We start from the raw sequence: 18,727 nt of genomic DNA on the forward strand, positions 1-18,727 counted from the left end.
ATTGGAGATTAAAATGAAAATCAATTAAAGAACAGAATCGAAGCATGCATGAAATGAGTTTACAGATTTCACCCAATATGTTCAGAATTTCAAAGCAATAGAATAAACGCTTTAATAGAAGTGTGCAGTCACGTAGAGAATCTGCCTTAATATTTGTTTTAGGAGGACTTCTCCTGATGAAAGGAAAAGGTTCCAAAAGCAAATACACTGCTGGACAATTGCTAAGGACGGATAACACTATCATCCATAGCAACCACAAAATGAAAGGAAGCAAAAGGTAGAAATTAGAATAAGTGCGGGATATAGTAAGAAGAGGTATACGTAAGCAAAATTTTTTTCCCACATCTTTTCATCACGTGATAGCGCTGATAAGAGTTTTAAAGGTTTTGACCTGTGTGGAGAGTTGTTGTTTCAAGTCAAAGTTCTACAGGAAAGATTTAGTTGACGAACTTGAAATTTTCGGCATGTCTTTCCGATATCACCTGATGATTTTAAGCGTGGTCGAATTATTGGAAAGACCGAAGAAGGGCGAAAAATAACAGATGGGCAGTTCGACATCACTCACGGCGTTGTTTCACGGCTGTGGAAATCATTTAAAACTACTGGAATGTGTAGTAGGCGGCACGGGGGAGGTCGTGTTAGAAGTACGACGCCAGCAGAAGACAGATACATCGTCTTATCAGCAAAAAGGAGCAGGCGCACCACAGCTCAGCAGGTGGCAAATCAGTTTCCTGATTATTTCCCCAGCGTATGGAAAAATGCCTCAATCATTCTATTTCTAAAGAAAAATAAAAACCAAAGCTGCCCTGAGAGTTATCGACCAATAAGTCTTCTTAACATAATAGGCAAAATTTACGAAAAAATCATCTACGACAGAATAAAACCTCTCCTAACCGATTTACCAGATGAAAAATATGGATTCCGCGAAAAACTTGATACAACAAAACAGCTACTACGGATAATAGATTATACTGGCAGATCTCTAATTAATAAAGAAGCAATAGTATTCCTCATGATTGACATCTCTAAAGCATTCGACAAAGTTTGACATACTGGAGCAATATTTAAATTAATGCAGCTTAACTCTCCTCCCGGCATCATCAAACTACTATCCTGTTATCTCTCAAACCGTACCTTCCAAGTCAGTCTACAAAATCATAAATCAACTAAAAGAAATATCTCAGCGGGTCTCCCTCAGGGCAGCATACTAGGCCCGATACTATATATACTTTACACATACGACTTCCCCATAAACAAAGAAGACTACAACAGCATAACAGCCTACTACGCAGATGATACTGGAATTATAATCAAATCACGCAACCCCAACTTAGCCCTATTAAAACTACAGGATCAATAACTAGAAGTCGAAAACTGGTGCAGGAAATGGAAAACAGCAGACAACGCAGAAAAATCACAAATCCTTATCATTCAAAAACGAAGAATAAAAATCCAGCCAAACTGCAAACCGAAACTATTCAATACCCCCATTCCAATTGTAAAGAAAGCTACATATCTTGGTTTAGTAATAAATAGCAAACTCTCCTGGGCAGACCACGTTAAACATATAACAGATAAAGCAATAGCAGCAGCAAATATTATTCAACCACTTATACAAAATCCAAACATATCCTTGAATCTACGAAAACTCCTCTATACCAGTATGATCCGGCCTATTTTAACTTATGCTTCTCCTGCCTGGGAAACAATACCGGCACATCTAATGAAAAACAAAATCAATGCCAAAATAAAATACTCAGAAAAATCACTCGCGCCAGTTGGTTCATTAGAAATAAAAATATCCATCAAGACCTCAAAATTCCTCTCCTCTCCGAATACATCAACAATTTAAATGCTGATTTCTACAAAAAAGAACAGAACAGAACTTTAAAAAATCCATCATTATTAAAATCTAGAAACCCACTTTAAAAATTATTAAGTAACATATTCCAATAGAACTGACAAATATGTAATCTACAAACAATGCCTGTAATTTCTGTTCTTTTTATATTTTCTTTTTTCTTATTTCCTGTCTTTTTAATCTTGCCACCACAATGTTGCATAATATAAAATGTTTTCAAACAATGTAAATTATTTCATGATGAATGGGTTAGGGGCCGCTGCGCCGCCCAGCTTGATTTAAATAAAGAAAAGAAGATCAAAATGGAATTACCTGCTCTGGATGTTAGCCAATAAAGAAATTTTTTTCGTTTGCAGTAGTGTTTAAAATTTCACCAAAAGAGTTTAAACTGTAGCGTTTGGAGGTGAAGAAATTAATAAGACTTTTTAAAAACTGCAGCGCAACATAAGTGTAAGGTTGAATACCAAGAAAAATAACGCAGCGGCGAGGAGCTATTAAAAAATTACTACACGTACACAATGGCGAATAAGCGACGCTTTCTATATAACAGCTCAGACTAAAGGCCTGTCTGTGCATTGCCGTTGAGAGAGGGAGAATTGCACCTTCTGGTCCCTGTAATTCTTCGCTCACCCTTCACGCTCAATCAATTGCGCAAAAGGCTCTGTAAATTTTTCTGGTTAGCCAAACCAACGTAACATGTCTGGTAAAACTTTTAGAAAATATTATAAAATTTTAAATAACTAAATACTGGTAAATAAAATAAATCAAATTTTCGTTAATGTTTCTTAAAAAGATAAAAAGTAAATAAATAAAACACACCATGCATTAGATTTTTTGAAAGGCAATGCAAGGAAAACACGGTAAATTTTTTTGATGGCGTAGGATTCACTGTGATTGCCAGAACTTTGAAGTTGCGATATTTCATTGTATCCTTTTGGTTGTAAGTGCATAAATAAAGGTAAATTTTCAAAATGCTCTATATTTTCATATGATTTTAACCTTCAGGAAATTATTATTTTGAAAATTGCATTTTATTACTATAGTAACGTTACAATAATGCGCTCTTTGTACAAGTTTCATCTTTTATTAATTAAATTAATTATTGTTAAAAATCCGATAACAAAATGGATAACAATATGGGCAATTAATGGTAACGCCTACATTCTACTTAGCCTTACTCCTAATTGGGAACAACAGTAGCAGGTAGTAAGGGTTAAAGGCCATTATTTTGAACTTCAAGCAATGTGTGATATATATTTGTTATATTTGATTGGCTCGGATTTTTTTTTTTTATATAGAAGTAAATTATGAAAAATAAATACTGTAAAAGTTTGATTCATATTTTTTAAAAAAATTTCTGTCTTCTGTAATATCAATGTTCCACGGCGATAGAAGTTCTTTTTAAAAAGCATTCACATTAGAAATGATCTACAATATTTACTATTATGTTTTTAATTTGGGTGACTACTTAATATAAATATCTTATTTTATAACCGGGTGTTGAGCAACGGACTTAATTCAGATTTTTTTGAGTCTGAATGTTTAGTAAAATACCCTTGTAATTTTGAACTCAACCAAGAGAACAAGGGAATTCCTGAATTTCCATGGGAGAACATTTTGATGGTTAGCTTGACGGCAAGGGTACTCCGTCTTCGGATGATCCGTCTTCCACTGAGGATGTTTTACGTCAGCACTATGGTCCATGCAAGCCGGGTGTGGATTTCGTACCAGCATAACAATTTTAATAATATGTACAGTCTTTTATTCATTTTGACCTTAGGTCTTAATTAAATAAATAAAGATCTTTTTGTCTCTCGTTACCAGCAGAAAGCCTTTCACAGATTCGCCTGATATGGTAAGAATAGAAAATAGTAGGTGATAAAAACTAGTTTGCAATAAACAAATGAGAGAGAACGAACGCATAACATAAAATTTAAATTCAGGAAGAAAAAAAAATGTAAAGTTATGTGCAAAGGCGAAGGTATGCCATCCCAATTTTGATCCTCTGTTGAGGGGATGGCTCCTCAGTTTTGGTAATCCGAAAACCTACAAGCGAAGACAAGCACTTTACGGAAGAACAGTTTAAGGAGGACTGATACCGCGAAACCTCGGTACCTATGCAGACTGATTAAAGTTGTAACCCTCTAATTGACCGCAACCAGTGATGCTTGATTGCTTGATTTTGGGTGTTATACTGGGAACAGAGTTTTTAAGATCAGTCCATTGAGCCACAGGTTTAACATAGGAATTAAATAACATGTGACGAAAATGACTTTAACAGTCACTATTCAAAAATTATTTAGAGATTATTTACATACTATTCACAGTAGAATTTGGAGAAGATTTCATTCTACAACATGGATTATGGAGAATGTTATGTAAGAGCTCTAGTTTGAAAATACCAGGAAAATTAATAGTGTCTGTAGAAACTAGAATTGGGATTAGCAATATACTCTGAAAGTACGGATAATTTGAGGTCGTCTCTAATCTTTTGATTTCTTACACATTATCTGTTTATTTTTAATCTAAGGATTTTATTTTGAATGACATAAATTTTGTCGAAAATGTTAGTTGGCTAAAAGCAAACAAACCAATTACTCAGGTACGGGTTTCAAAGTATAGGGCCACATTATGTAAAAGTTGAATCAGCAACCATAGATCCGTGAACTGATTGCGTTTTTGCTTAACTTATACTTAAGTCTTCTGTTGCTTCTTCTTCTATTTCAATCGCCAAGCCCAGGGTGGTCCGTATCCTTCCTCAATTAAGACAGTCCGTTGAATTGCAAATACAAAGTTTAAATTTTACGTTCTAAAAGGGCCATTATCATTTACGAAATAACCACGAATTTTTTTGCTCAAAATTCAAAACTAGTCAAAATTTATTGCAATTTTAAGTACTTTTTACACGAATTTTTTAAAACTCTTTTTGCTTCAAATATATTAACTATTTCAACGATGCTGTAAGAAAATTTAACCCTCTCAAACTCTTTATTTTATAAGCTCTCATTTGGTGTGATATAAAAAATTAGTAGAAAAATGAATATATGTAATAAAAATATTGCAAAATAGTATAAATATTTTAATATTTATATAAATGTGAAAGTTTAAATGTATTTTTCAAGCACAGCTGACTTTTTTTCAAATCCAGGTACACATTTATATCTTTACGACTAAAACATATTAACAAAATGTGGTTACATAAGGTAATAATAATTATATATTTCATCGATAAAATAATTTTTTAATCGACTTTTCAGGAACAAAATGATATATGAGGGGAAACCACAGAGTTGAACCTCCTAGTGCAATGAAAATAGTCTTGATTTATTTTAGCGAACCACTTTTTTTACTGTCCAAAAGCAAAATGAAACTCTCTTACTTTTTTATCCTATTGGAAAATATGATATTTAACATTGAGAGAAATAAATTGAGTTCAAAGAAATTTGTTTTTGTGTTGAAAAAAAATCTTGATGTATTTTAAGTATGTCGGCTTAAAACTCTATTTTATAGTTTTACTGAAAAAACAGAAAATATGATTTTTTTTTATATTGAAACATATGGAATTTAAATTTATGAGGAAAAAGATTGAAATGAAAAAGAACTTGTTTTTGTTTTATTTATTTATTTTTTTGTTGCTGTAAATTATCTTGAAATGTTTTGGCTAAAAGCACTTTCTTGTTTTCGTTTTTCAGAAGCAGAAAAAAAAAAAGAAATTCTCGATTTTTTTTATTGAATGATTGAAGTGAGGAATATTATGGTTACAAAATATTGTTATTCTTTTAATGACAAAAATAAACAATGCAGTCTTGATATTTTTATATTGAAAGGTATGATACGGAATATTATGAGGAAAAAGATTGCGATGAAAAAAAATCGTTTTTGCTGTAAATTAGCATGAATTATTTTGAAAACACCTTTTTATTTTTTACTGACAAAAATTCTTGTAATTAAATAAAAAATCCCAATCGTCTGCGCTTGTTAATTATTTTAATCTTTAACATTAAGTCTACCTTAAATGTGGAGAACATATGAGTTTGATTAATCGAAAGGATACGGTAGATAGTCTTGAATGGAGATGTTGAAAGCGTGGATTGACTGATGGCGCTTGTCATGATGATGATGCGCATGATGCTTGTCGGAGTGCTATGGGATATACGTGGTTTTCTATGAGTAAATTAAGTATGTATAATGTTTTGCGTTCTATTTAAAATATTTCAATAAATTTATAGTAATTTAAATTGTTTTTTTTAATAAGCAACGTTGATCCCAGTAATAATCTCCAACTTGGCGATATTTCAAAAAGTTTCCAAAAGTTGGGATATTCTAGGATTTCACCGTCTAACCTTTATTGATGCTGATGCAACAGACAGGCATAAACTCACCTCCCAAAACACCTAAGAATAATTCTATTCCAGAACTTAATTACAACTACCATAACTAGACTATTCCCTGGATAGCCAAAGAAGTTACAATACTTGTCCTGACTATCGTGAAGTCCAACTTTCTCCAGATCATATTTTAAATTGTCCTTCTCTACACCAACTAAACTCTACAACATAGACCCAGACCCCACTGACTATCAACTGCTCTATTCGCCAAAGGTTTTAGTTTGTTCTTTTGGGCGCCTTCGGTGCTATTTAATTCCTCTGCACTACTTGGACCACACAACAATTACATCTATTAATAATTTAAAATGTTAAGAAAAAATTGAGTTCGTAGAAGGTTAAAGAAAACTATGAAATTTCAAATGCTGAAAAATGTTCTTTAAAATAACAAAATGCAAGCAAATAATGAGCAGAGAACTTTATCATAGAAAAAGCGTTGGCCGCTGCCATGGAGAAATATAATGTTTTCTTAATTATAAACTAATCATCCCAATTGTCATTTCTCGGGAGTTAAATAGTTCTCTATGTATGTTTTAAAACTGTTTAATAATCTCTGTAATCATGAACATTTCACTTTTCCCGAAAATAAGCAAGAATGAAATACTAGTCTTACCAGTTTTTGTTGTTTATTTTTATATTTATATAAATTATTATTTGTTAATTTTCTATCGAGTTCGATGTTAATATCAACATAGGAAATCAAGACTAGCTTTCGCTGCCTTTCAAAAGACGGTGGAGGCGAGAAGTTAAAGGTAGAAATATATCCGCTGAACTATATATTCTCAGGGAAGAAGAATACGCCTACCTAAATTCAAATCCTCATTTGAGGTGTGGTTACGATATTACTAAGTAAAACAATACGCGTCACAAACACAAATTAATTTTTTTTTAAATTTAACGAAAGCTACGGGCATCAATTTTTTTTTTTTTTAAATAAGGGCGATTTGATGAAAATTCTAGATGCCTTTTGATTGCCAAATGCTGTTCGCAATTCGAATAAGAGCATTGGGAAGTAAAAAGTAGGCGCTACTATCTATCATAACCTTTTCTTGAAGTCAGGCTTTACTTAATTTAAATAAACTGGGCCGCTAAGCGGCCCCTATCCCATTCATCATTAAATTACATACGGAGATCGCAAGCAAAAAGATTATAAAAGCTTTGCCTCATTCTCCCTGTAAAAAAAAAAGTTCGACTTTTTCTTGATATTAGCTTTCAAACTTTACAGAATTAACACATTATTTTCGTCCAAAAACATAATTAAAAAAAACTTTCTTGACCATTATATTAAAAAGATACAATTTTGAACTCATTAAAATATTTTACTAGTTGGCGAAAATGACACTATAAATACTTTATTTTAAAAAGTTTAGTTTTGACTTTTATTAAGAAAAATAGAAGCATATATCGACACTTTCTTATATACATATTGTTTGATAACAATAAGTTGGATTAAATTTAGAATCCTAATTTTAAAATATGCTGTTAATAGCATTTTGTTCATACTTAATCATTAGGGAACAACAACCTTTAACGCTAATTACTTAAACAAAATAATAATTTAGGTTCATAACAATATTAGAAATTTTACAATTGTTTACAGATATTTAAATTTAAGATAATATAATTTATTGATATTTCAATTTAAGATAATATAATTTGTAGATATTGAAATTTAAGATAATATAATTTATTGATATTTAAGTTTAAGATAATATAATTTATAGATATTGAAATTTAAGATAATATAATTTATAGATATTTAAGTTAAAGATAATATAATTTATAGATATTTAAATTCAAGAGAATATAATTAAAAAATATCATAAATATTTAGAATAACTACATTAAAAAATATGTAATGAAATTAGGAGAGTTTTAACTATATACTATATATTTATTTATACTTTTCATTTACGTTTCAATTTTTTTGACTTTATCCATTTTTTAATTTCTTCGCCTGCCTTTCTTTTTGAAGTAACGAGGCGGTTTTTATTTAGATGGCGAATTTTTATAAAAGTTCTTAAACGATACAATAAACGTATTGTTGTTTTATATAAACTGTGTCATTTCGTTAGCAACGTCTAATCCATTCTTTACATAGTTGTACATTTACGTTAGAGAACAGGTGGAAAATAATATTTTTTCCTCTTGTGTCTCTATCAGAATTTGTGCAAGTTGCAATCGGGAAAACCGGCATTTCGTTAATACTTTTAAGTTATTGTAATTCACTTTCAAAAAACAAAGGAAAGTCATTATAGAAAACAACAAATGTCTTGGAATATGTCACAAAAAGGAATGCTCCAATATTAGTTAGAGGTAGTTAGACCGAACGCTCCGTTCTTGGAGTAAAAGTGCAAGCTTTGCTCCACCGTGACGTTACTGGTGAAAATCAGAGGTTTGGCACTGCAAGAGTTTCTTCAAAGGAGTGAACCAGCCCTTCTATTCTCTTAGCTTTGTCCTGAAGTGAACAATCCAGAATTATGGTTTTAGCTACAGTTCATACTTCATGGAGCTATCTAGCGTTATAATCCTAATCATTCGCAGTTTAAATAATATAAGAAGAAAGATAACCAACATTATAGGGGATATTATATATGTTGAGTATTTAGATATATGCATATATCTTTTTATTCAGGTCAAAATTACGATCTGTGGATGTATGAATGAGGCTGCCTTAAAAAACGGGTGTGACGTATGGATGTGGCAGAAGTCGAATTCTCCACCGTAGAGGGCAATACTTGGAAAGGTTATAGATGCCTTAATGGCCTACAACAACAACATTTATATTTTTTAGTTCTGCACATATACATGTATGGATTTAATCCAAACACCTTAGTTAATAAATATGGGACAACTCAACAGTATCAGAAACATTATAACTGTTGAATATTTATTTTTTTACCCACCTGCTCATATACATTTATAGATTTAACTCAAATACCCTAGTAAACAATCGGCAACTGACTCAACAATTTCAAAATCATAACTGTAGAGTATGTTTTTTTTTTCTTTACATGCACTTATACTTGCAAACTTTTGGATTCAGACTGAGCCCTTAACTCTTTCACTCAGTTAATAATTAATTAACGACTAAGATTATAAAAGGCACTTCAACTGTTGAGTATTTATTTTTCCCATTTACATTAATGGTTTTAATACAAATATACTAATTAATAATAAATTGGCTACCAAGCAATTGAACTGTATATAATCAACAAATATGTTGCTAACAAGGATATGTTTTACTACGAATTCACTTGTAAATGATCATGCTTGCCTTTTCACAAGGTATGAAAATGTGTTACCTGTACTGGATTTTACGTTCATGCTATTTATAAGTGTGATTCATTTTATTTATAAGTGTATTTAAAATTACTAATTTAGAATTAGTAATTTTCGTTTTGGGAAGTCACTATTAATTACTATTAATTTTATCATAAAAAAACTAGTACAGAAACGTGTAGCTATATAGAAAGTTTATAAGGAGTTTAAAGAAAGTATTAGAGGCAATAGCCCAAACCTAAAAAAATTATATAAACTCTAATGTTAATTTCAAAAGCAATTGCAACAATGCTATTTAATGCTATGCCAAAAAATATTTCAACAATGGTTGTCCAATAATCAAAATGATTCGTTTTACAAATCTTGTGTGCATTTAAGACAACAATGAAATTCTCTTATTATTATAATTTGTTCTATCTTGATCATTTGAGCTGTTTGAAATCAAATGCTGTGAATTCAAATAAATTTAGAAAAAGCGTATTTATTTAATATAAGATTTAAAATGTGGAGAGGTGTGAAAAAAACTTCACATGATAAACGTGCTGAACGTGTCAAAGAAGCAATTGGAATATTGCAAAGAGAGAGAAAATATACTAGCCTTGGCTATATTGGATCAGGCTCCTTTGGACAAGTGTTCAGAATGATAGAGCCCTTGAACAAATCTGAGCTGGCAGTAAAGATAGTGCCCTACGAGATGGTGTCAAAAGCCGAATCTGAGTTGTGGAAAAATCTGAGACATCCCAACTTAGTCTCCTTGATAGGTATGCACAAATTGGAGAGACAAAAAACCTTTGTCTTCTTGATGCCAGTTTATCCAACCACATTGCTTGACGCCATTCAAGGCTTGAATCCATGTAAGGGAGCCTACAATATCGTGAAGTCTTGGCTGAAAGACGTTCTCCAAGGACTGGACTATCTCCATTCTAATGGAGCTTGCCATCTTGATATTAAACTGGACAACGTTCTCATATCAGATGAAAATTCGGCACTCCTGTGCGATTTCACATTCTTGAAGGAGTCTAAAAAACCTCTCCACAAGTACGCATTTAGTTTTTTAGTTATTATTTCATAAATGAAAGAATTTCATTATTTCTGCTATCAAATGTATTTTAAAAGAGAGAGATGATTATTCTGCTGTGGCAGGCTCATAATTGAAAAAAAAAAAAATTTTTGATATAAACACTAATTTGAGTTTAATTTTTATTTTTAATTTTTTAAAAATTTAACAAACATTATTTAAGAATATTCAAACGATTTCCTTGATTTAGACTGAATTATTTATAATTTATATATATAAGTATTCAAAATTAGTTCTACATAATTATTTATTTTAACTAGTAACGTATACGAGATTCCAAGAGCATTTAAAATTGAATGTTTAAAAAAGAATCGTGTTATGTTTATAAATAACAACACCTGTATTTTGAAATAATTATTTTCTAAACTAAAGATTATAAATAATGTTATGCTTTAATTCAGGTTCATTATTTACAACTTAATGATTTGAGGTTGAATAGATACTGTTAAATATAGTGGTAGGCAACTTAACTTTAAAATAAAATTTATTAACACACGAATAAGAGAAAATGTTTACCACTCGAAGAAATATTTCCTTAAAGCGGTGCAAGTTTGCATCTCTGCTATTACAGTTTTAGGAACTATGAATAGAGGTTTTTATGCCTCACCCTCAAAGCAAGATTGCACAGAAACTAAAATACCAAACTGCTTTGTTTCATAAAAGGGGAAAACAAAAAAGGTATTATTGCATTTCCGGAAGCATTTAAAACGAACTACTCTGCCAATTTATGGGAAAAATATACTTGTGGGTGCCCCTTGCCGAAATTGGCGACTTATGTTTCGCGCTATTCCTGTTTGCGCGGAACACCGTGGTAACAGGAATTCTGCCAAAACATAATGATATTTCAATAAAACAATGAAAAATTTCAACAAAACATTGGCCAAAACTTGCAATAAACCCAATATAAGCAAAATTAATAAACGCAATAAAAAGGATTTTGAATCGAAGGGAAAATTAATGGAGTAGGTGCAGAAAGAAAAGGAAAAAAAACAACCCACTTCTTCATTAAGCTTGAATATTCTCAGATTTAGGTGCACAGAATTATGTAATAACAGTTAGATACTGTCTAAATTTGTCATGAATAGAATCTGTGTACCTCCATCGCTAAATAAATTCGAAGAAATACGAATCGAAAATGGCGTTTGTAATACCGGACTAGCGGTGACATTTTTTTCTTAAATCCCTTTTCATGACTGACCGCATACCTTCGATCTTATTGACCAGATTCAAAAGTAACATTGCCAGCCGGTATCCAACGTAGAACTAACGGACCACTGAAATTACATATACCGTTGAACATTTAAAAATAACGCTAAAATCTAAACCACTCAGAATCACGATTGGGTTTCAACTTCGCCCAGCTTGGCGATCAATCGCGATCACAACTTGGCGAGAATCAAGGGGCACCCTCAAATATAGTCTACCCCAATTTATTACTGACACCAGTGGTGCTCAGTTAAATGAATACTTTGGTTATACATACTATTGTAATAGGTACTTAACTTACTAAAATAGATGTCTAATATAGCTTCAATGGTACTAGGTTTTTTACAGCTTTTGGAAATGGGGCAACAAAAAAAAATTTATCGTAAAAAGTTCACTTGAACTTCGAGGATTTTTATGCATTTCAGTAAAATTAGATGATTTTTTTTTGTTACTATAATATTAAGTTGTTAAAAAAGTTCTGCAACACTTGCGGAGATTTCAACTTTTATGAATTTTCATTTCGTGTTGTTGTTTTTTTGGTGCATTTGTTTAAACTCTTATCAATAAGCTCTAAATGTCTTTAAAACTGAACTTCTGATTTTGATTCGTAATTGCTATAAAAGAGATCTTTCAGCAAGGGTAAAAAAGTTAATTTAATTGTAAAAAACATTCAAGATTAATTTTATAGAATTTCTTCTTAGTTTTAATATTACAATCTAGCTATTTTAACTTAATTTAGCACTGTAAAGTTTTTAAAAAATGCACTTTATTTATTAACCAGACAAATTTTCTTGTTGTAGACACCAAATTGGCATGCCACTGGTATACCAACCACCTGAAGTTGTCTTGTCCAAAGGGAGAGAAAACCTTGATGGAACTAGCATAGACATGTGGGCGTTCGGTTGTCTGGCTATGGAACTACTAGGTTGTTTCGCCATAACAAATGCGGCATCCATGGACGAGAGAAAAGAAATGTATACTACAGTACTTAACCTATTAGAGGTATAGTTTTATTTCATAATGTATAGTCTCACAGCGGACAGACAGTAAGACATAGTTCCCAGTAGATCACCCATGTCGCGAATGGGTAACCACTTTGACTAGTCTGCGAAAAGATGGAGGGAGTGCTGTAATGGTCCTCGTTAAACTGTTCAACTGTATAAACAGCTCGACTTCGCATGAGGGTAGCGCTGTGACCAAAACGGGCGAGTCATTCCCTACATAGTATATCAAAATTGTGATGTAATGTATTTGTATCATAATTACACGAGGATTAAAAAAAAAGGTGCCTGAAAGCTGTCTTTTGATGTCACATACTCGAAATTTTTTTTGTCAATTCTGACAATTTCTGACTTCAAGATCATCAAATTAGTGTATGCATATTTACATAGTTAAGTCATTGATAACCCGATCTAACTAATTGTAAATTCACGATTTTCTTCCACGATTAAGCATCGTAAACTAAGTAACCTGGCATTTACTTAACCACTTTAGCTATTTTACTCGGAATATACCTATCTGTTTGTCTGAAAAACAAACTTATCTTTCTTTCAACTCACTCAGCAAGGATATGTAATGTGATGTGATAAATTATCGGACAAATATAACAAGAAGTTCATAGGACTTTCCCAAATTTAGAACTAAAGTAAATTGAACTTCTAACAACTATAATTATATCTAAATGTATAATAGCTACACTTTCTTTGTAGGAAAATGAATTACTGTGGCCAATAACAAAATTCTTCAGTGCTGATGACCTGCGTGAGACAGATATGAAACTTGCTCTCCGATTCATGAAAGAGTTTTTAACTTTTGACGCGTCACACAGACTACCAGCTTGTGAAGCTTTGATGCATGACTTTTTCCACAAAGATGATGACAGCTTTCATGAGAACATAGATGCTAAACACACACCTCCAACGAACAGCACTGAGCCTACGCTCCGTATTGAGCATTCATCAGTAGATGAAGCTGCTGCTATCTTAGAAAATATTGATGCAGAAAAGCCACAGACGCCAAAAACTGATTGGAAGCAAGTGAATGAATCCAAAATGAGTGAGATTGTTGTAGATAAATCTACGGATGAGCAAAGTATGGCAGGAGCAGAGATGATGACTCTGATGTCTGATACTCTTTACGTCAAGAGCATCAAATCAGAGAATGAGTGCGGTATGAAACCGACTGATATTGACGAATTAGAGATGGAACAGAGCATGACAAAAATTGGTGATAATACAATGGAGAAAAAGATGGATCTCATGGAGAAAAGAATGGATCTCATGGAGAAAAGAATGGATCTCATTTCTCTTAAAATGATTGAAATGACAGATGAAATGAAATATTTCCGTATCAAAATGGAGAGCATAGAGAAGCACATAAAGAGAAATTCGGTTGACAGAAACATAAAAGACGAAACAGTCATAAAGAAAACTGGCGAATCGGGGAATGTGGATGTGATAAACGGAGAGTCTATTTTGGAATTTACACAAAGACAAGTACGAATCCAAATAGAATGTAAACAAACTTATCATTCATCGAAAATACCAGGTACACAAAAGAGATCACGGTTCCGATAAAATATGTAAACAAATAAAAAAATCTAACTTCGGTAAAAAAAAAAAAGTAGACTGGAAAGAATTATATTTCAACAAATTAGATGCGCTATACGGCTACGTATTTAATTAATTTAACATTTTAAGTTAAGTAGAGAAACTTGGCTTATCTTTAATACTCCACATTGCTGATAAAGATTAACTGGTGTCGACTTCATAGGTCACATGTGTGGATATTGGTTTTCTACTTAGAATGCTAGCACCCAATTATAATTTAACTTCAAAGCAATTCTAAAACTTTCTTCCGTAACAACTTTACGACGATTTAATCACTTTAACAATTATTATCTTCATTTCATTCGCCAAAGGCCAAGGAAGAATCCCAGCCCTCGGCGATTTCCAGAAACTGAAATCTACGATATATACAAATATAATTTAAATTTTAAATTTATTAATAATTCTTTTTCAATAAAAAAAGTGGTAAAATATTTATTTCTTCCTAGTTTAGGTAAGGGTACTCAAAGTTTGAAAATCTATCCTCTCAAGTCATAACACGAATGCTTAAATCAGTTCATGAAATCAATATAAGCTCTAAAATAGAGTGACAGTCGCGATTTAAATGCTAAGTTCATCATTATTTTTTTTGCAGGGGGTGGGGGGATATCGAATTTAATACCTAAAAAGATTCTATGTTTCGGTTTCTTTCTAAGAAGGTTATTTGTAAAATGGGATTACGCCTACACCGCTCACTTCCTGTTCTTTAGGAGGAGACAATAATGAATTAAACACAGCAGAACCCTCATTATATAGTGAATCGTCGGTGGATCCATCAATAAGCTCTCAATAAACAATAACTCACTATATACCAAGCTGCACATTTCTTTTTATCATATTGCAGTAGTATAGTAGGAAATTGTAATTGCAACAGTGGGGGAGAGTGGGGTCAATTGTAACATTTTTTACTTAACTACTTTTAACTAACAAAAAATCCAATATATCATTAGTACTAATTGACAGACGAGTAAAGTAGACTATCCTCTACTAGAAAAAAAATAAATACCTTATTTTAAATTTTATTATATTAGTTATTAACAATTTTTGACAGTCGTGCACTTGTTACAATTGTCCCCTCTTACGGGGTCAATTGTAACAGTTCATAAATTCAACTAAAACATAGTTAATTATACATATTATCATAGTTGTGATATATTTCTTAATTGAGCAGAATATTAGTGATATTTCAGGAGTAAAAATAATAATGAGCAGAGACCTAAAGGGTTAAACTTTCAACTTTAAGGGGTTAAAAATTTTAATTTATGCTGTGCAAGGTGACAAATAAAATAATGCACATGCAACATAATATAAATGATATAGAAAACTATTGGTGGTTTTTAAAGAGTTAAGTAATGGTTTGCAAACATAAGAAATGGGATCTAAGGGGTTAAACAATTGCTACACAAGAAATTAAATAGAGATTTCAGCTGTCACAATCATCCCTTTACTTATTGTTACAATCGTCCCCAAGACGCCATTTCAGCTTCATTTGTTAAAAACAATGCTAGTTAATTAACAAAGCTAATCTTTATTTTTTTTTGAAATGTTAATTAAGGTGTCCACTTACATATTCGGTTAATAATTTTTATTTGTTTAAACAAAATTACTTTGTTTCAATATAATATTCTAATACCAAAAAAAGTACTTACGTAGCATGAAAATATCTTTTGTGATGTAACTCCTTCAAAAGTACATAAAAATGGTTGCCAGCAGGGGTGTACATGTAGATTTATTAAATACACCTTGTGCGCCACCTGGGAACCAAATCTAGGAATCCCGGCACTCCAAATTTTTGCTCTGTTACAAGCGTACCCTGTTACAATTGACCCCACTCTCCCCTACTCAATTGCTTTAAAAAATTAATAAATAACTAGATATGTAAAATCTCGAGACAATGGAAATTTCTAACTGCCCATTTCTACCTATTAAATTTTTAATCAAAATTATAAATATCATTTAAAATATTTTCCATACTACGGAATAGTTTCGCTCTATAATGAATTTCTTAAGGGTTTAACATTTCAAATGTTTCAATTTTTGGAATTATTTTGACGTTTATCCATTTTTTCCCCGTCATTAGTTTTGAAGAAAGTTGCATTGAAAAGTTGAAATTCTTGTGTCACTCTTCTATGTGCTTTTTAAAAGTCCCTATTATATATTTTTGAATCTATCACATTGACAAAAAATTGTGTAAAATTTATTTAAATATCTGCACAACGAAATTTGAGTCCACCATAAACAAGCTAATAATTTTTTTGGCTGTTTCTTAAACGGTTTATTACCTGCTCTAGATGTAATCCAATGAAGAAGTCTTTTTCGTTTGAAATTTCACCGAAAGAATTTTGAAATGTAGCGATGGAATAGCGACGTTTAGAAGAAATTAATAAGATCTTTTAAAAACAGCAGCGGAACATAAGGGAAAGGTTGAATAACAAGAAAAATAAGCAGCTATTAAAAATACACTACACATACACAATGGCGAATAAGCAACGCTTTGTAAGAGCTCAGACAGAAGGCCTGTGCGTTGAGTTGAGGGAGGAAGTCCACTTCCCTGCATTTCTTCGCTTGATCGCTTGCCCATGCCCACAACGTTCAGCTATCAGACCAGCTATTATATCAGGTTGGAAATTACCCAACTGGGGTAATCTCTTTAAAAAGTTTTAAAACGAAAATGTCATCTCAATATATCGGAATAAAAAAATCTTTTATTAATTAAATTAATTCTTGTTAAAAAACTGATAACAAAATGAAAAACAACATGTGCAATTAGTGGTAACGCCTACATTCTATTTAGCCATTACTCGAAAATGGGAACAGCAATGGTTATAAAGTAATAATAATAAAAAATAAATTATAAGTAATTAACAAAATATTTCGACCCTTAAGATTGTAAAACTTTAAAATAGTATTTATTATTTTCAAAAATAAAATGGAATATTTTCAAATCTTAAGCTTTTCCAACATATAAATTTATTGATGACAATCTTTCTTATCAGATTTGTTAAAATATATATATATATATATATATCCCAAAATAGAGATTACTGTAGAAAATTATTAGAATAATACTTTGGAGCAGAAATTGTTCAATAATTAAAAATATTGAGCACTGTAAAAGACGAGAAAATATTGAATATTTTTTATGAATATTTGAAATTGTCTACAGGTTTTTTTAGAAAAAATTAAGATAGAAAAAAAATATAAAAGCATTTATTAAAAACATTTTTCCTGTTACTCGATAAGATACATCTCATTAATATATTATATATAAGATACATTTGAAGGAATATGCATACATATGTGTAAATTTATATACTGTATTAAAGCTTGTTTACATAAACTCTTCCAGACTTATAAGATAAACATAAAAATGGGAATAAAATGTGAGTAGTTCATTTAATCTAGAGCAAACTCAAAATTTATTCATACCATATAAAAATGAACAAGAGTTTCGTTAATATTAATTTAAAATTTTCAAGTACAAAAATTAAAATGGCTAACAATGAATTAAATTCCTTTTTTATTAATATGATATAAAAGCAACGGAGTATTTTGCTTTCAATCGGAGTATGAATGCTTACGAAATTTAACTCATCGTAAGCTATCGTTAAGTATTAATAAGTTTCAAGCGCCAATCAATATTGTTATTAATTTTTCTTTCTTTTAAAACCTTTTTATTATAATTTTTTAAACAATCAAAATTTTAACTCTTTAATGACATCTGATAATTGTTTATTTATATATTTAAACAAGACAAAAGTTGTTTAAATTTGTTTTATTTCACGTCTAAAAGTTTTGCAAAAGTACGAATGCTTTACTAATTTTATATTCGCTAACAACAAACAATACCTAAATAAGTCTATTACATAAACTCTACAAACGCATTTCAAGTTAATAAGTTATTTATATACAACTGTATATTACTTGCTTTTTTTTCTAATATTATTTACAAATCATAAGAGAAATAGTAAAATATCAAAATAAAATAAAAATAAATAAATAAAACGAGGTGTATTTAAAGTAAAATTGTAAAATCTTAAAAATAATTTCTCCCATACTAACGAAAATCCAATGTGGATTTTGTCTATCCACTGTGGATAGACAAAATTTTTTTTCTTGGTTTATTTATTTTAAAACCTTTTTATTATAATTTTTTAAACAATCAAAATTTTAACTCTTTAATGTCATCTGATAATTGTTTATTTATGTATTTAAACAAGACAAATGTTGTTTAAATTTGTTTCATTTCACGTTTAAAAGTTTTGCAAAAGTACGAATGCTTTACTAATTTTATATTCGCTAACAAACA

Source organism: Parasteatoda tepidariorum, chromosome 9, assembly GCF_982258835.1.
Source record: "Parasteatoda tepidariorum strain Cologne lab strain chromosome 9, Ptep-v5.0, whole genome shotgun sequence".
NCBI lineage: Eukaryota > Metazoa > Arthropoda > Arachnida > Araneae > Theridiidae > Parasteatoda > Parasteatoda tepidariorum.